The following is a 15,623-nucleotide window of genomic DNA, read 5'->3' as shown; positions in this document are numbered from 1 at the left end:
CACATCCACGACTTCTGGTTCCACCTGCAGGAGAGCCTTGATGGCAGCGGCATGTGCGTGCTCCGTGTCGAGTTGAGCCTCTGCCTCCCGGTCCTCCTTTAGTATTGCCAGGTTGAACCGCTGGTCTGCCTGCACCATGGGGGACTCGGACGCCGGCACGAAGTCGATGTCCATCGCCTCATACCCATCGGGGGCCTTCTGCGCCGCAACCTCCGCCATGAACATTGGATCGGCTTCCTCCTCCTCGTAGCTTGGCTCCAGAGAAGTCGGGGATTGGCCTGCCGCGAAGTGAGCTTGGGAATGGAGGTCTCTGGCGCCGACTGCTGCCGCGATTTCTGTGCGGTGCTCCGGCGTCAGCATCTTGTAGTACATGATCTTGCGGCGCACCATGGCTTTCCGACGAACTAGGGGACGCTTGATGCGGGCTAGGGGATCGAAAGGTGGGGGAAGGGGCTGGAGATTAGGTGTGGTTTTAGGGCAGTAGCTGGTGTAGGCCGAGCAGCGAAGGTACTGGTGTGAATAGTGGTTTCGGTGACGACCGGTCAATCGGTTTTGACTGTACATCGCTCTTGTCGCGTTCGCGTTGCAGCCCGGCACACTAGACCCTCCATGTCGCTCACCGAATGGAACGCGCTTCGTCTTGCGTTTTCGCTCGCTTGTGGGACCGCAGTTGAGAGCAAACCGACGTCCCTCCCCTCCCCCGCCCGCATCATTTTATGCGGAGTAAATAAAAACAGAGGGAGCATACTACGAATGAGGATCCCCTGACATGGCCGAACCCATTGAGTAACTGAAATGCGGGGCCTAGCAAGCATGGGGTCCGCCAGTAAGTGACCGAAAGGGAGGATAAGGCAGGGATACGTATGTGAAAGGAGCTTCCAATGATATAATTTTCACATTATACATCTCATGTACTATTAATCTTGTCAATAGTCAAATGCGGTTTTGAAAAACGCATTAGAGCATGGTTAATAATATAGCCAGTCGATGGCTATAAGGAGCTGCCATGTCATCTATAGCCATCATCTATTATATGCACTCATACAGTAGTGTGGGCTATAAGGTTGGCTATTTCCCGCAAAAAATTTTATAAGGTTGGCTATTGTATTAGTACTTTTTCCATCTCCTCTCCATCTCTTTCTTCATATTTATTGTACGTATTTAACTAGGAATGCGTATATAGCTAGGCTCTTGCATGAGAGCTCAGTCCCCTTACTTTTTCACATCTCTCTCCTCCACATAGGCCCTATATAAATGGAAGGAGGGAGTACAACTATGAGCACTGCATACTCTAGTACAAATGTTGTCAGTACTCCACTAGTACTATTGGACATGGAGCTTAAAAAAGTTACTATTGAACTGGCTATACGTGGCCAAATCCTAGTAGGAAGAGCATGCGCGAAAATAAGCACATTCACGTGGTTGAAAACAAATTGGAAACCATCTCGAGTACAAATCTAGGAGTACTTACAAATCTAACAATATGGATTGGGCGTTGTTGAATGTTGATACTTTTTTTATCAAAGTAGAGATACTTTGACTACACATAAAACTTATATGTAAACTAGAAAGGATAGGAGGGAGTATATTGTACGTTCAAAAACGAAACGAACATTGAATACCCTTTATATATGATTTGCGGATGCTATGATCACCGGTTCAAAATTTTGAATTTGCCTTAGGTATCACACATGCCCCCACTCGTTCTCTCTCGATTTCATCTCGGGGTTCGGAGATTGATTGAAAGAGGACTAGGGTGGGTACAATATGTTCGTTTCGCTTATGAACGTACAATATACTCCCTATCATAGAAACAGACCAAACCTTTATCTCCTTGCACGACACGCAATTGATCTCTGAACATCAATCGATCTCGTCAACATGTGTTGGGGCTTGAACCGAATGGGATGTCAAAACTAAGACGCGAAGCGACGCGTAGTGGAGGAAAAGTGAAACTTCAAATGAACCGTTTGTTTGTATGCATGTCGGACAAATTACAAATAAACATTGGAAATTCAAGCATGGTCTAGGCCCAAATGCGAATGATACTCAGCGAAATGTTCAAACGAGGCATGCGGGAGGATGGACTCGACCGAAGGGCGACATGATCGATGGAGAAGAGGGTTGGAGAGGAATGAGAAATAAGCAAACGCCACATGATTATACTTGAACGGCTCAAATAAACAATAAGTTGTCTCGCTTGGCCTACATAGTGAAAGGCCTAATGCGCAATGCAGAGCACTGATGCTCGAATATGGCCGGGAAAACAGGGAAACCGACATGTGGGGCACACCTGTCAGGATGACGTAGCGCAAACTAGTCCAATGGAGGAGCTGGCCCACGACCTCCTCGCCACCGGCAACAGTTCATGTGGGTCGTGGGGGCCAACAACATGGCGCAGCTCCAGCATCACCTCTGGACACGGCGACCGCGGTGAGCGACACGCTCATCGTTGCTAGACACGGTCGGTTTCAGTGTGCTGAGGGTGGCGTTAGTGATGTGGCACGACCAACAGTATGTTTGGTTTGTACCCAAGGTTACCCCATCAAATCATTGGGTAGCCAAAATTTTGGTTGAGGTTTTGGTTGCCCATGATTTGTCCGACATCGGCAAGAAAAATGAACTAGAGTTGGCTAGAGTTCATTGGCATGCCAAAAAAATGGCAACCATCCATTTTTGGGTCATGACCAAAACCTCAAAAAAAATGGCAACCATCCAAACAAAGACCAATCTTTGGGTCATGACCAAAATTTTGGTAAGGTGCACTTTGGCCACAATCCAAACACACCCCAACACCCAGCTCATCGAGGATGCACGGGGCGCCGGGACGCGTCCGCGGAGTGGTGTAGCGCGGCCAACTGCATCCTTAGGACCTGAGACCATGCCGGGTCATCTTGCTTTTTCAATGACATGTGTCGATCGCATGTGAGCAAAGGGCATCTCCAACGTTGCCACGACCGCAGCTGACTACCCTAGCACACCAAAAACCCTCGTCCCTCGCGCCGTTGTGCGGTGCGTTCCCAGCCGGCATCAACTGCCCGCATTCATGTCGTCCGTCCGTATGCTGTCGTTAAGAGGCTCGGTGCCCGAGAAACCAACTCCGGCGACTTAATGACGCACCAGGACGCTTGGCCTCACCAAAATGCGCTACTTAAAGCAGCAACGCCCAGCTAACATCCACACCATAGCACATCATCCTCCTGCCTGGCACCACATCTGCCACGACCACAAGCGCGAACGCTCTGCGGGAGAGCTTGTCTTCGGGGATGGAGCTCGAGGTCGCCGCCCTTGCTCAAGTCGCCACCCTCGCTCAAGTCGCCGCACAAGCGGTGGCCACGCTGGCGGCCGACGACGGGAGCACCGTTAGCCACGCTTCCTACTTGCCGCCGTCCAACGTCCGACACCGCTGAGGTCGGGGACTCCTCCGAGGATAAGTAGGGCATGGGAGGCGGCAGGGCATGGTGTGCCAACTGGCCGGTCCGTCTCCCGTGTTCTACTTTTCCTCGCCGGAGACCGCGCCTTCACTTCACGGGTCTTGAACCGCACCCCGTACATGGAGATCGCAGATGGAGGACGTCGGTCGCCGCCATAGAATAGGTTTAGGGTCGAGTTTCTTTTATTTTTCTGTCCTATGAAAGTTCGAAATGTAATGAAAATCTGCCGTGTTTGCATTAATCTCGGCCGGTGTATATGAACTTTCACAATAATATAGTATATTGTAGGAGTACTATCAAGATGCCCGTGCATTGCACGGAAGATCAAGATCTTGTGGGAGAAAAGGATGAACGAGGGAAGGCCTTATCTGCAAATGCACATTCACGCATTTCACATTTTTCTACATCTACGGGAACCTACGAAAGGGTTAACGTAAATTGCCTCTCTCTCTCTCCTCCCCTGATTTTCATGGTGGTGGGCCCCTCCCTCCCCCCAATCTACAATCAACAGCTCACACGTTTCACATTATGTTAATTACATAACTAGGACTATGTAGGTGTAGCATTACTCATCCTAAAAAAACCCAACTAAGACAACCTCCCAGCATATCACGCGGAAAAAGACCTGGCGCACCATTTTAGTCGGGATTACCGGATTACTAGTAGTAGTATCGATGGATCGCGCGAAGCAACAAGTTTTTTTAGGGGGCGAAGCACCTAGTTTAAAAGGAAAAAAGGCGGTACACTCACAGCACCCCTGTCGCGGTCGCATTGCACCCCACACACGTTCGGTCCTGCACACGGCTCACTCAAACGGAACGCGCTTCGGCTTGCCTCTACACTGACACGTGGGACTGCACTTGGAGAAACCGACCATGCGCCAAACTCCCCCCGCCCACCGCGTGAAAATCCTCCCCCACCCAAAAATTCCCCCCAAATCCTAGATTCAACCGCCCTTCGGCCAACTAGCCAATAATATTCCCCAAACCCTCCTCCCCCCGTCCCCCTCCACTCCATTCGCTCCGCCAAAGCTGCCCTCCCCGCCACGCTGATACGTCGGCGTCGCGGTTCATCGAGGGGACGCACGGCGATCCTCTCGCTCCCACAGTACGCTCTCGTAGACTGCCGTCCTCTAGCCGCGCCGCCATCGCTGGCGACGTTCTTGTGGAGGCGCACGACGGTCAGCGTTGCCACCGCTGGCGACGTTCGTGTGGAGACGCACGGCGGTCAGCTTCTCCCACGGTACGCGCATTCTAGACTGAGGACCCATGCTTGTCGGTGTAGCGCTAAATGTTAGCTGATAGACGCTGTTAATCTCACTGTTTGCCGAAGTAGTTTACAGTCAATATGCTCTTCTTAAGAAGCTTCCTTGCCCTGTTCTGCACTCAATCTACTTAGCTGAGATGGCATGCTAAGGCCGATTAGTTGCTAAAATATCCTGCCATATATTTATTGTGACGTAGATTGCCATGGTCTAGTAGACAATCTATTAGGTGAAATAGCTCTACACCGTTTTATACTCGATCTTTGTTGCTATGATGGCCTTCGATGGTTCGACGGTTGTGTGCTCGGCTTAGGTGAAATAGCTCTACACCATTTTATACTCGATATTTGTTGCTACGATGGCCTTCGATAGTTCGATGGTTGTGTGCTCGGCTTCATTGACTGCTAAAACAGCCTGCCATAATTTAGCACTCAAATATGTTTGCTGAATTAGCTTTACATATATTTCGTTACTTAGATCTGCTCGTCCAAATATCTTGCCATAGCTTTAGACATCGACCTAGGTATTCTCTTCTGGACTTCATAAAAAAGCATATATGTTTTTCCTGTAATATCTAGTAGAAGAACTAATTTGTATGTCTAACAGATGGATAGGACTTGGATAACTTCTGCTCGAAGATTCTTCGCTGCATATGTCGAGGGGGTTGAAAACTTCATGAACTTTATCAGAGCTGAGTACGGTGGTCGGAAATCAGATGTGCTCTGCCCGTGTAGCAGTTGTATGAATTCAGTTACAAGACCCCAGTCAACTGTGCAAAATCATCTACACTTGTATGGGATGTCGGTCACATATACTAGGTGGGTTCATCATGGTGAAGCTGTGAACGTCAATTTTATTGACTACGTGGAAGCAGCAGATCACCATCTTGATCTGCCTGATGCTCAGGTGGAAGAGGAGGAGGAGGAGGTGGTGGCGGAGCCAGTGAGTTTGACCAACATTGAAACAATGCTACGAAATGCTCGTGCATTCTGTGAACTTTCACCTATAGAAGAAAAACGGTGGGCCCGCATGTTGGAACAATGCAACGTGGCTGTCACCCCAAGAAATAAGCTATCAATATTCTTAGCTATGGTCACCTTTCTTCAGGTGAAGACATCTGAGCGGGTGACCAACAAATCATTCGATGCGATGTTGGCTGCTTTCCGCAAAGCTTTCCCAGATGCGTCCGAGCTGCCACACACCTATAGTAAAATGAAGAATTTCCTTCGTGCAGTTGGAATTGGATATGATATGATCCATGTTTGTAAGAATAATTGTGTTCTGTTCCGGGAGGATTATGCCAACTTAAGTGAATGCCCGAAATGCAAATCATCAAGATGGAAAGATAGCGATGCTGTGAAGACGATTCCTCATAATGTTATGAGACATTTTCCAATTACACCAAGATTGCAGAGGTTGTTTCAGGATGCTGAAACAAGAGAGGATGTACTGTGGAATTCTAGGAACCAGGAGTACAGACATCAGAATGTAATGGGCCATCCATCACATGGTAGTGAGTGGAAAAGCTTCAATGAGAAGCATGAAAAGTTTGCTGCTGACCCAAGAAACATTAGACTTGGCTTAGCTTCAGATGGGTTTAACCCATTTGGCCACCAGAGCGCCACATATAGCATGTGGCCAGTGCTTGTTATCCCTTACAACATGCCTCCAAATGTCTGCACCATAGAATCAAACTACATGATGGCCTTGCTCATCCTAGGTCCAAAAAGTCTTGGAAAGGATTTTGATTTGTTCATGGAGCCTCTTGTGGAGGAACTTCAACAGCTGTGGAGGGGTGTTCTCACTCGAGACCTATATAGCAGCCCACCAGCTGATTTCTTTCAGCGTGCTGTTATAATTTGGTGCATCCATGATTATCCGGCTTTGTGCACTATGTCAGGGCGAACGACACATGGTTACAATGCATGTGTTCGCTGTGACAGGAATCCGCTATCATACGCAATACTTAGCAAGATTTGTTACATTGGACACCGCCATTTCCTTGCCAAGGACAAGCCGCATCCTAGAAAATACCGAAGACATGTGTTCAATGTAAAGCATGAAAACCGTGATGCGCCAAAGAGGCTGACCGCTGATGAGTTGCAAGTGGAATTAAAGAAGGTCAGGCATATTACACCAGGAAACCATCTTGACAATGGTAGCGGGAAAAGGAAGCGTGGCAGGGCAGAAGAGAGATTATTGTTTACCCGCAGGTCCACTTTGTGGGACTTGGAGTATTGGAAATATTTGGATCTGCGGCATAAACTTGATGTGACGCACATCGAGAAAAATATATGTGACAGCATTATCGGCACACTTCTTAATATTGAAGGCAAGACGAAAGACACCTTAAAATCTAGGATTGATTTGACACACCTGGGTATCAGACAGGATTTGCAGGTGCAAGATGAAGGTAAACTACGGGATATGGCACCAGCTGTGTACGTATTGGACATGGTAAAAAGAAAAGAATTCTGCAAGGTCCTGTCACGTGTGAGATTTCCACATGGATTTTCTTCCAGCCCTGAAAGGAGAGTCAGTGCAGATGGAGACAAGGTACAAGGGTTGAAAACTCATGACTGCCACGTCCTACTTCAAAGGGTTTTACATGTTATCCTTAGAGGATTGGGCCGCCCTGACTTATACAGAGCAGTTGCAGAGTTGGGACAATTCTTCAGGGAACTCTGCAGTAGAAATATCAGAATAGATGCTTTGGAGCGTCTTAGATACAAGATACCAACTATCCTATGCAACCTTGAGAAGATATATCCTCCAGCCTTCTTTGATGTGATGGTGCATTTGGCTATTCATCTACCTAATGAGGCACTACTTAGAGGTCCAGTATAGTATGGCTGGATGTACCCTATTGAAAGGCGGCTAGGCACTTTCAAGGGCTATGTTAGGAACAGAGCTAGACCCAAGGGTTCCATTGCAGAGGCCTACATTGCTACAGAAGCGTTGACATTCTGCTCAAAATACGTTCTGCTCAATGTTTTTGATTATTCTGTTCGAGTTACAAGGAAGAGTCGACAAGAGGACAAACCTAAAGATTTGGACAAAATGGTTTGGTATGTGTTGAATAACTGTCCTGAGATACTACCTTATATCAAGTAAGTGCTAAGTATTGCAGCTTATACATCGTAATCTACTAAACTTGCAGCACATTCTTATATATTTAGATGTTTGACGCGGTCACTATGTTGTGCAGCATCTACAAAAAGGAGTTACTGCCGCAAAATCCAAGAAACATTGACAAACTGGTTATGGCAGGATTTGCGAAATGGTTCAAGAGCCATGTAAGCTTTTGAATTGCACTGTCAGATTTTTTAATATATTGAGTACATAAGATGATCAGCTTGTCTATTTTCTAACCATAGGTTAAGAAGATGCGGGAGGATGGGCAGGCAGTTGATGATGCCCTTTACTCACTAGCAATGGGTCCTGATACTCGGGTAAGACATTATGAATCTTGCGTTGTTGGAGATGTGCACTACAACACCCTTGCATGAGACGAAGGCAGGAAGACACAAAACAGTGTCATCATGAGCATGGATATGTATGACAAAGATACAACTAAAATGTATGCTAACATAACAGACATTGTTCGGTTGCAGTATATCTCCAGTTTCGAGGATCATCGTTGTGTGGTTCTGTTGTGATGTCGTTGGTATAACCTATTTTCCAGGATCACAAAACCCAGAGCTGATGATTATTTCAAATCCATCAATGTCAAGGCGGCGTACCAGACCAACGAGCCTTTTATTTTGGCAAATCAAGCAACACATATATTTTTCTTGGAAGACACATTTGCACATAGCGATGATTGGAGAGTAGTGCAAAGGTTTGAGCAGAGGAATTCATTTAATGAAGTTGCACAACAAAATGATGCTTACACTGCTCCTGATGTACAAGATAACACAGATGTTCCTAATATCTTTGAGAACCATCACGTCAATGACGCCGATGAAAAGATTGCCTGTCATGCTGTGGACATACAAGCGTTGATCAAGAATAAGCCAATGTTTGAGGACGTTGAGGACGAAGAAGAAGATGTTGACGCTGCTTCTACGGATGATGATTACATTGCTTTTGTCGTATTTGCCTGTCAGAAGACGTTTTTTATCTACTATGTGAAATTGTGTTTGCTATGACAACTGAAACCTAATGAACATGTTGTTTAGTATTTTCCTCTAAGAACATCACTTGTTATGTATGCTGATTTGTGTTTGGTGATTGTATGACGACTAGAACATGATGACATTGTTGTTTAGTTGTACTCATATTTGGGTGTGAAACTTGAATTTGATGACATAGTTTGCTGTTGGACTGCAATTTGCTCGACGTCTTCGAATGAGAACAAAGCTGACCCAACATGTCCTTTGCTAATTTATTTATTTATTACCAAAAGGGCCTCTGCTATTTATTTATTTATTTATGAGCAAAAGGGGATACCCCCTGATTTCCGTTAATAGAAATCATTAGATGTTCACAACACTACGCCCAGCCTGCTACACAGGTTTCATTCATTACTAGTTTCAGCAAAGTGCTCATGTTATAGCCATTGAATACATCACGAGTGCTACATACATTGCAAATAAATAGACAATCATCCTATAGAGCACATCGATTTTGCCCATTATCTTCACAAGCTCTTTCATCTCCTCATTGCTGTCAAGGCTGTTCAGCAGCTGTTGCTTAGCCGTGATCAGAGGAACTGCATCTTTAACCTTCTGCTCTGCATCTTCCTCTTCTGCCGTTCCTTCAGTTACTTATCCAACACCCCAACCTGCTGGTATTGGGACTCCTCGGCTAACCAAATAATTAGCATAGTTGCACTCCCCCACATCAGCAACTTCCCAGAAATACAAATCACATGAATATTCCCTTTTCTACACAAATCAAATTAGAAGATCATCAACCAAACTATTAAAAAAATTAGCAACTGAGAGCAGCAGAACAACACTTAAACATATTATTACCCCATGATTCGGGCATTTGTAGAAGACTCGGCCATGGTTGAGGATTGCGGTTGAGACGCGATGGATGACTCTGCGTGATTTGGAGCAGTGGCACCACACCAACGGCAGTGGGTTGCGATGAGCAACCGGCTGCGGTGCGCATGCCGGCGGGGGTGTGATGAGACCCACAGGTGATGGTACGAGTGACGACTTGGCACATATTTGGTTGTTGCCTGCTGAAGAGTAGGTGGACGAGCAGCCAACGGACATGGTTGCTGCGGCCAGAGCTTCTGATGTTAGGCAGAGTAAGTAGAGAAGAGAAGAAGCGAACGTTGGATATGTCACTTTCATTACTTGCAGAGTAGCATAGCACCATATATAGTCATAGTCTAGGTTTGTATTCGAACCAACTACAGGAGCACGTCTCTCTTTTTTCTAAAACTCAGCAACGTCTCTTTACTGGTACACTAACTTGTTCTGTACGCCTTCTCAAGTCTTTGATTCCTCCACCTGACATCTGGGACCCACCAGAAGGGCCTCTGTATTTTGCGAAAAAAAACGTTCCCCCCGCTGACAGGTCGGACCCACCAGCTATCTTCGCATGCAAGGAAGTGCCTCCTTATTACGCACAAAAAAATGAGTACTCCCCCTGCCAGCTAGAACCCAGCATCGTGGGAGGCTGACTTGTGGGCCTACCAAGTTGACGGGGACGAAGGGCTTTGTCAACTTAGTCAATATGAACGATTCTAGCTCCAGTTACCTTACAATGTTCATCCAATGGCAGTAATGCTTCTTCAACCTCTGGTCTTCTTGCTCCAGCCGCCCAAACCAGCGTCGGTCGTGCCGTGTGCTCCTGCCTCCCGTGGCTGGTTGTGATGCCGCAGAGGCTTCACCTCCCCCTACTACTCCCACCGCTGGCCAGGCCATCCCTCTACTCACCCACACCCCCTGTTATTCTGCGGCGACGGCAGCCTCACACCGCAGCCGAACCAGTGAACCCTCGTACTCCTCTCTGCGTGGGCATCCACTGCCGCGTCTTCCCCGGCTCTGCGTCGTCCCCTTCCTAGGCCTCGCCGTCATCCACCGCCTTGGTGCTCTCGGCACGGCGTGGTCAATGTGGTCAATGACTGACTTCCATCGGAAGAGTACTGTACATGGAGAGGCTGACAGCTGGGTCCACGGCCATAGCCCTGTTTTTTGTGATTTGCCAAGTAAGTCATTTTGTTAGGCCTGTTGAGCTACAAATCTTTCAAGACGAGGAGAGCTTCATCCGGCTTGCCGAGAAAATGGCCTATCAGTAATGAGAAATGGGATGTACATTTTTAAAACACATCAAACCGGCAATTAGTTTCAAAATTCTTTTTTTTCATTTCGAGATTTCAAATTGCATTGATTTTTATGCGTGGACAATTTGTTGGATTTTATATTGATATACATTTATTTTTAAAATCAGTTTGGATGTGACTCGAAATTTCGGGATTAAAAATAGTTCAGACCGCACCGAAATATGCAAAATTTCGTATAATATTTTAACCGTGGCCACAATATGGGCTGTAATGCTAACAAAAAGAATATGGGCTCCAAAAAAACCTTAAGAATTAGCAAATGGGTTGTAAATTATTAGAAACAATGGCAGATGGGTTGTATGATATTTTCCACAGATTTGAGGCTTTCCTAAAAAAAAGGTTGACGCACAAGCAGTGACTGTTGGATGTCCATCCAACGGCCGTCGTGCTTCTTCAATCTCTGCTCTTGCTGCTCCAGCCGCTCAAACAAGCACCGGCGGGACTGCCTGGTCTCTCCTCCCCGCGGCCGGCTGTGCTACCGCACAGGCCTTACCGCCCCACCATACTCCCATCGCTGGCCTAGCCATCCCTCTACTCACCCACACCTGCTATTATTCTCCGGCGACGGCTGACGAACCAGTAAACCCTCGTACAGTCGTACTCCCCTCCACGTGGGAAACAACTGCCGAGTCTTCCCTGCCTCCGTGTCGTTCCCTTCCTAGGAATCACCGTCGTCCACCGCCCTGGTGCTCTTGGCGCGGCCTGGTCAACGTGGTCAACGACCGACATGCATCTGAAGTGGACTGTACGTGGAGAGGCTGACAGCTGGGTCCACAGACACACGCAAGGAAATGCCTCCTTATTACCTGCAAAATAATGATTCCTCCACCTGACATCTGGGACCCACCGAAAGGGCCTTTGTATTTCATGAAAAAAACGTTACCGCCGCTGACAGCTTGGACCCACTAGCTATATCTTCGCACGCAAGGAAGTGCCTCCTTATTACGCACAAAAAATGAATACTCCCCCTGCTAGCTGGGACCCAATATAGTGGTAGGCTGACTTGTGGGCCTACTAAGTTGACGGGGACGGAGGGCTTTGTCAACTTAGTCAATATGCACGATTCTAGCTCTAGTGACCGTACGATGTCCATCCAACGGCCGTAGTGCTGCTTCAACCTCTGGTCTTCTTGCTCCAGCCGTCCAAACCAGCGCCGGTCGTGCCTCGTGCTCCTGCCTCCCGTGGCCGGCTGCGATGCGGCGGAGGCCTCACCGCCCCTACTACTCCCACCACTGGCCAGCCATCCCTCTACTCACCCACACCCCCTGTTATTCTGCGGCGACGGCAGCCTCACACCGCAGTGAACCAGTGAACCCTCGTACTCCTCTCCGCGTGGGCATCCACTACCGCGTCTTCCCCGGCTCCGCGTCATCCTCTTCCTAGGCCTCGCCGTCGTCCACCGCCCTGGTACTCTCGGCGCAGCGTGGTCAACGTGGTCAAGGAATGACTTCCATCGGAAGAGTACTGTACGTGGAGAGGCTAGCAGCTGGGTCCACGACAGCCGCAAGGAAGTGCCTCCTTATTACGCGGAAAATAATTATTTCTCCACCTGACAGTTGGAACCCACCGGACGGGCCACCGTATTTGGTGAAAAAAACGTTGCCCCCCTGACTTCTAGGACCCATCGGACGGGCCAACATATTTCGCAAAAAAAACGTTCCCCTGTTGTCAGCTCGGACCCACCGGAGGTGCCTCCTTATTACGCACAAAAAAATGAATACTCCCCCTGCTAGTTGGGACCTACCTTGGTGGGAGGCTGACTTGTGGGCCTACGAAGTTCACGGGGATGGAGTGCTTTGTCAACTTAGTCAATATGAACGATTCTAGCTCCAGAGACCATACGATGTCCATCCAACGGCAGTTGTGCTTCTTCAACCTCTGGTCTTCTTGCTCCAGCCGCCCAAAGCAGCGCCGGTCGTGTCGCATGCTCCTGCCTCCCGTGGTCGGCTGTGCTGCCGCGGAGGCCTCACCGCCCCCTACTATTCCCACCGCTGGCCAGGCCCTGCGGCGACGGCAGCCTCACACCGCAGCCGAACCAGTGAACCCTCATACTCCTCTCCGCGCGGGCTTCCACTGCCGCATCTTCCCCGGCTCCGCGTCGTCCCCTTCCTAGGCCTCACTGTCGTCCACCGCCCTGGTGCTCTCGGCGCGGCGTGGTCAAGGAACAGCTTCCATCGGACGTGGACTGTATGTGGAGAGGCTGACAGCTAGGTCGACGGCCGCAGCAAGGTTGTGCCTCCTTATTACACGTAAAATAATTATTCCTCCACTTGACAGCGAGGACCCACCGGACGGGGCACCGTATTTCACGAAAAAATGTTTCCCCCTGACTGCTGGGACCCACCAGCTACATCTTCGCATGCAAGGAAGTGCGTCCGGGCAGAAAAACGATTCGCCCCCTGACTGCTGGGACCCACCAGCTACATCTTCGCACGCAAGGAAGTGCCTGATAGTCGGGACCCAGCTGGTCGAAGCATACGTAGCGTTGTCATTCTGGTTGCGAACGTGTACATACATACTGGTCGATGTAGAGGCGCGCACGTGTCGTAGTAGAGGCGTGCATGTAGCATGTACACGTACTTACAACGGCCAGTGTGCAAGAAAGAAAATACGGCCACGTACGTACATATGGGCAGGGTCTCGAACGCCTACTCGCGCATACGTACGGGCAGGGCTCATGTACTTGGCTGGGTCGGAACGGAGAAACAACATCATCATCGTGTTCATGGAGAGCCAACCGGCTGGGTCGGAACGGAATGCGTCATCGTGTTCATCGGGAGGGCTTGGACGGAATAGCCGATGGAAATGAGGCCTCGCGTACCGCAGAACGGAGGAAACGGCCTTGTGTTCGACCGGCCACGTTCAAAACGGGATCCTGTTCATCGGGAGGGGTCTAGCGTACCGCAAAATGGAGGAAACGGACCCCCTACGGTCGAAACGGGGGTCCTGTTGATCGGGAGGGGTGTGGCGTACCGCAGAATAGAGGAAACGGACTTGTGTTGGAGCGCTACGGTCGAAACGGGGGTCCTGTTCATCGGGAGGGGTGTGGCGTACCACAAAACGGGACTCCACGGGATACTGTTCATCTCCACCGTCGAACCCCTCCTACCTCCACGGGCTACTGTTCATCCATCGTCGACCTCCTCCAGCCTCCACCTGCGACTGTTCATCCACGGGCTCCTGTTCATCCAGCCTCCACCGCGCGCTACTCCACCGGCTACCGTTCAACCAGCCCTCTCCACGGGCTCCTGTTCAACCACCCCTCCACGGGCTACTGTTCATCCTGCCCTCCACCATCTACTGTTCATCCTGCCCTCCACGGGTGGTCCTGTTCATCCTGCCCTCCACGGGGTCCTGTTCATCCAGCCCCAACCGGCTCGATCGATCGGGGTACTGTTCATCCAGAGGCAACACCACAGGGTCCTGTTCATCCACCCCCACCGGGAACTGTTCATCCAACCCCCCCCCCCCCCCCCGCAACGCTCACTGTTCATCCAGAGGTAGCATCAATCGGCTTCAGTTAGCAGCAGTAGCGAAGGAATCGCTCGATCGGGTTCAGTTAACAGCCATCGATCTATCGCTCGGGTTCCGTAACGCGTAGCCTGCAGTGCAATCGCTCGGGTTCAGTTAGAGCCCAACGCCTCGCACACACGCGCATACGTACAAGAGAAACGCGCATCGCTCGGCCCCGGACCACCCACCATAACCGGGGACTCCCTGATATTTTACGCACCCTGGCTTCTACCATGGTTTTTTCCGTCATGGACGGCCCAAAGAATGTCGTGCAGCTGCGTCTCCGGCCCGCCCAGGACGAAAAGCCCATTTTCTGTCATGATTTTTTATCATAGAAGTAGGACCCCACCACATCTATGATGATACCGGGTTTTGTCACAAGTCATAGAAGTGTCATAAGTATGACAGAAAAAAATCGTTCGGCCCAAAATGTCACGGATGTGTCTTTTTTTTGTAGTGAAACACAGTTCGTCCGGGCAGTGCATGATAGCCGCTGCGGAATGGGACAATATCGAAGACTAACTCCTCGCTTCGGAAGTTGTCCGGAGATCCGAAGACAACCTGTAGTGTGATTGAGCCCGTAGAACGGGCCTCTACGCCTGGAATGACTCCTTTAAAGGTGGTCTTTGTAGGCTTGATCCTTGATGGGTTGATGCCCATTTTTCACATTGTATCCTGATAGAGCAGATTGGGGCTGCTACCGCCGTCCATAAGGACACGAGTCAGGTGGAACCCATCAATTATTAGGTCTAAGACCAGTGCGGATGAGCCTCCATGACGGATAATAGTCGGGTGATCCCGGCGATCAAAAGTGATCGGGCATGACGACCATGGATTGAATTTTTGGGCGACTGGCTCTATCGCGTAGATGTCCCTGAGCGCTCGCTTGCTCTCCCGCTTGGGGATGTGGGTAGCATATATCATGTTCACCGTTTTGACCTGAGGGGGAAACTTCTTCTGTCCCCTATGTTCGATTGCCGTGGCTCTTCGTCATCGTCCTCACTTTGCGATCCCTTTTCCCTGTTCTCGGCGTTTAATTTGCCGGCCTGTTTGAAAACCCAACATTCTCTATTTGTATGATTAGGAGGCTTGTCGGGGTGCCATGGAT

The 15,623-nt window shown here is 49.3% G+C and overlaps 1 long non-coding RNA gene and 1 pseudogene across 1 annotated transcript; one reads left to right on the top strand and one right to left on the bottom strand.

The window, feature by feature from the left end:
• Positions 1 to 15,623, bottom strand: part of LOC125546908 (putative amino-acid acetyltransferase NAGS1, chloroplastic) — a 274,358-nt pseudogene that overhangs the window by 185,900 nt on the left and 72,835 nt on the right.
• LOC147980257 (uncharacterized) lies at positions 7,683 to 9,048 on the top strand. Its single transcript, XR_015599778.1, has 3 exons — positions 7,683 to 7,808; positions 7,907 to 7,994; positions 8,076 to 9,048. It is a non-coding gene; the product is annotated as an uncharacterized LOC147980257 (long non-coding RNA).

This window comes from Triticum urartu, chromosome 3A (assembly GCF_056163025.1).
Source record: "Triticum urartu cultivar PI428250 chromosome 3A, HENAU_Tu73, whole genome shotgun sequence".
NCBI classification, from domain to species: Eukaryota; Viridiplantae; Streptophyta; class Magnoliopsida; order Poales; family Poaceae; genus Triticum; species Triticum urartu.
This window is presented reverse-complemented; position numbering and strand designations above follow the sequence as displayed.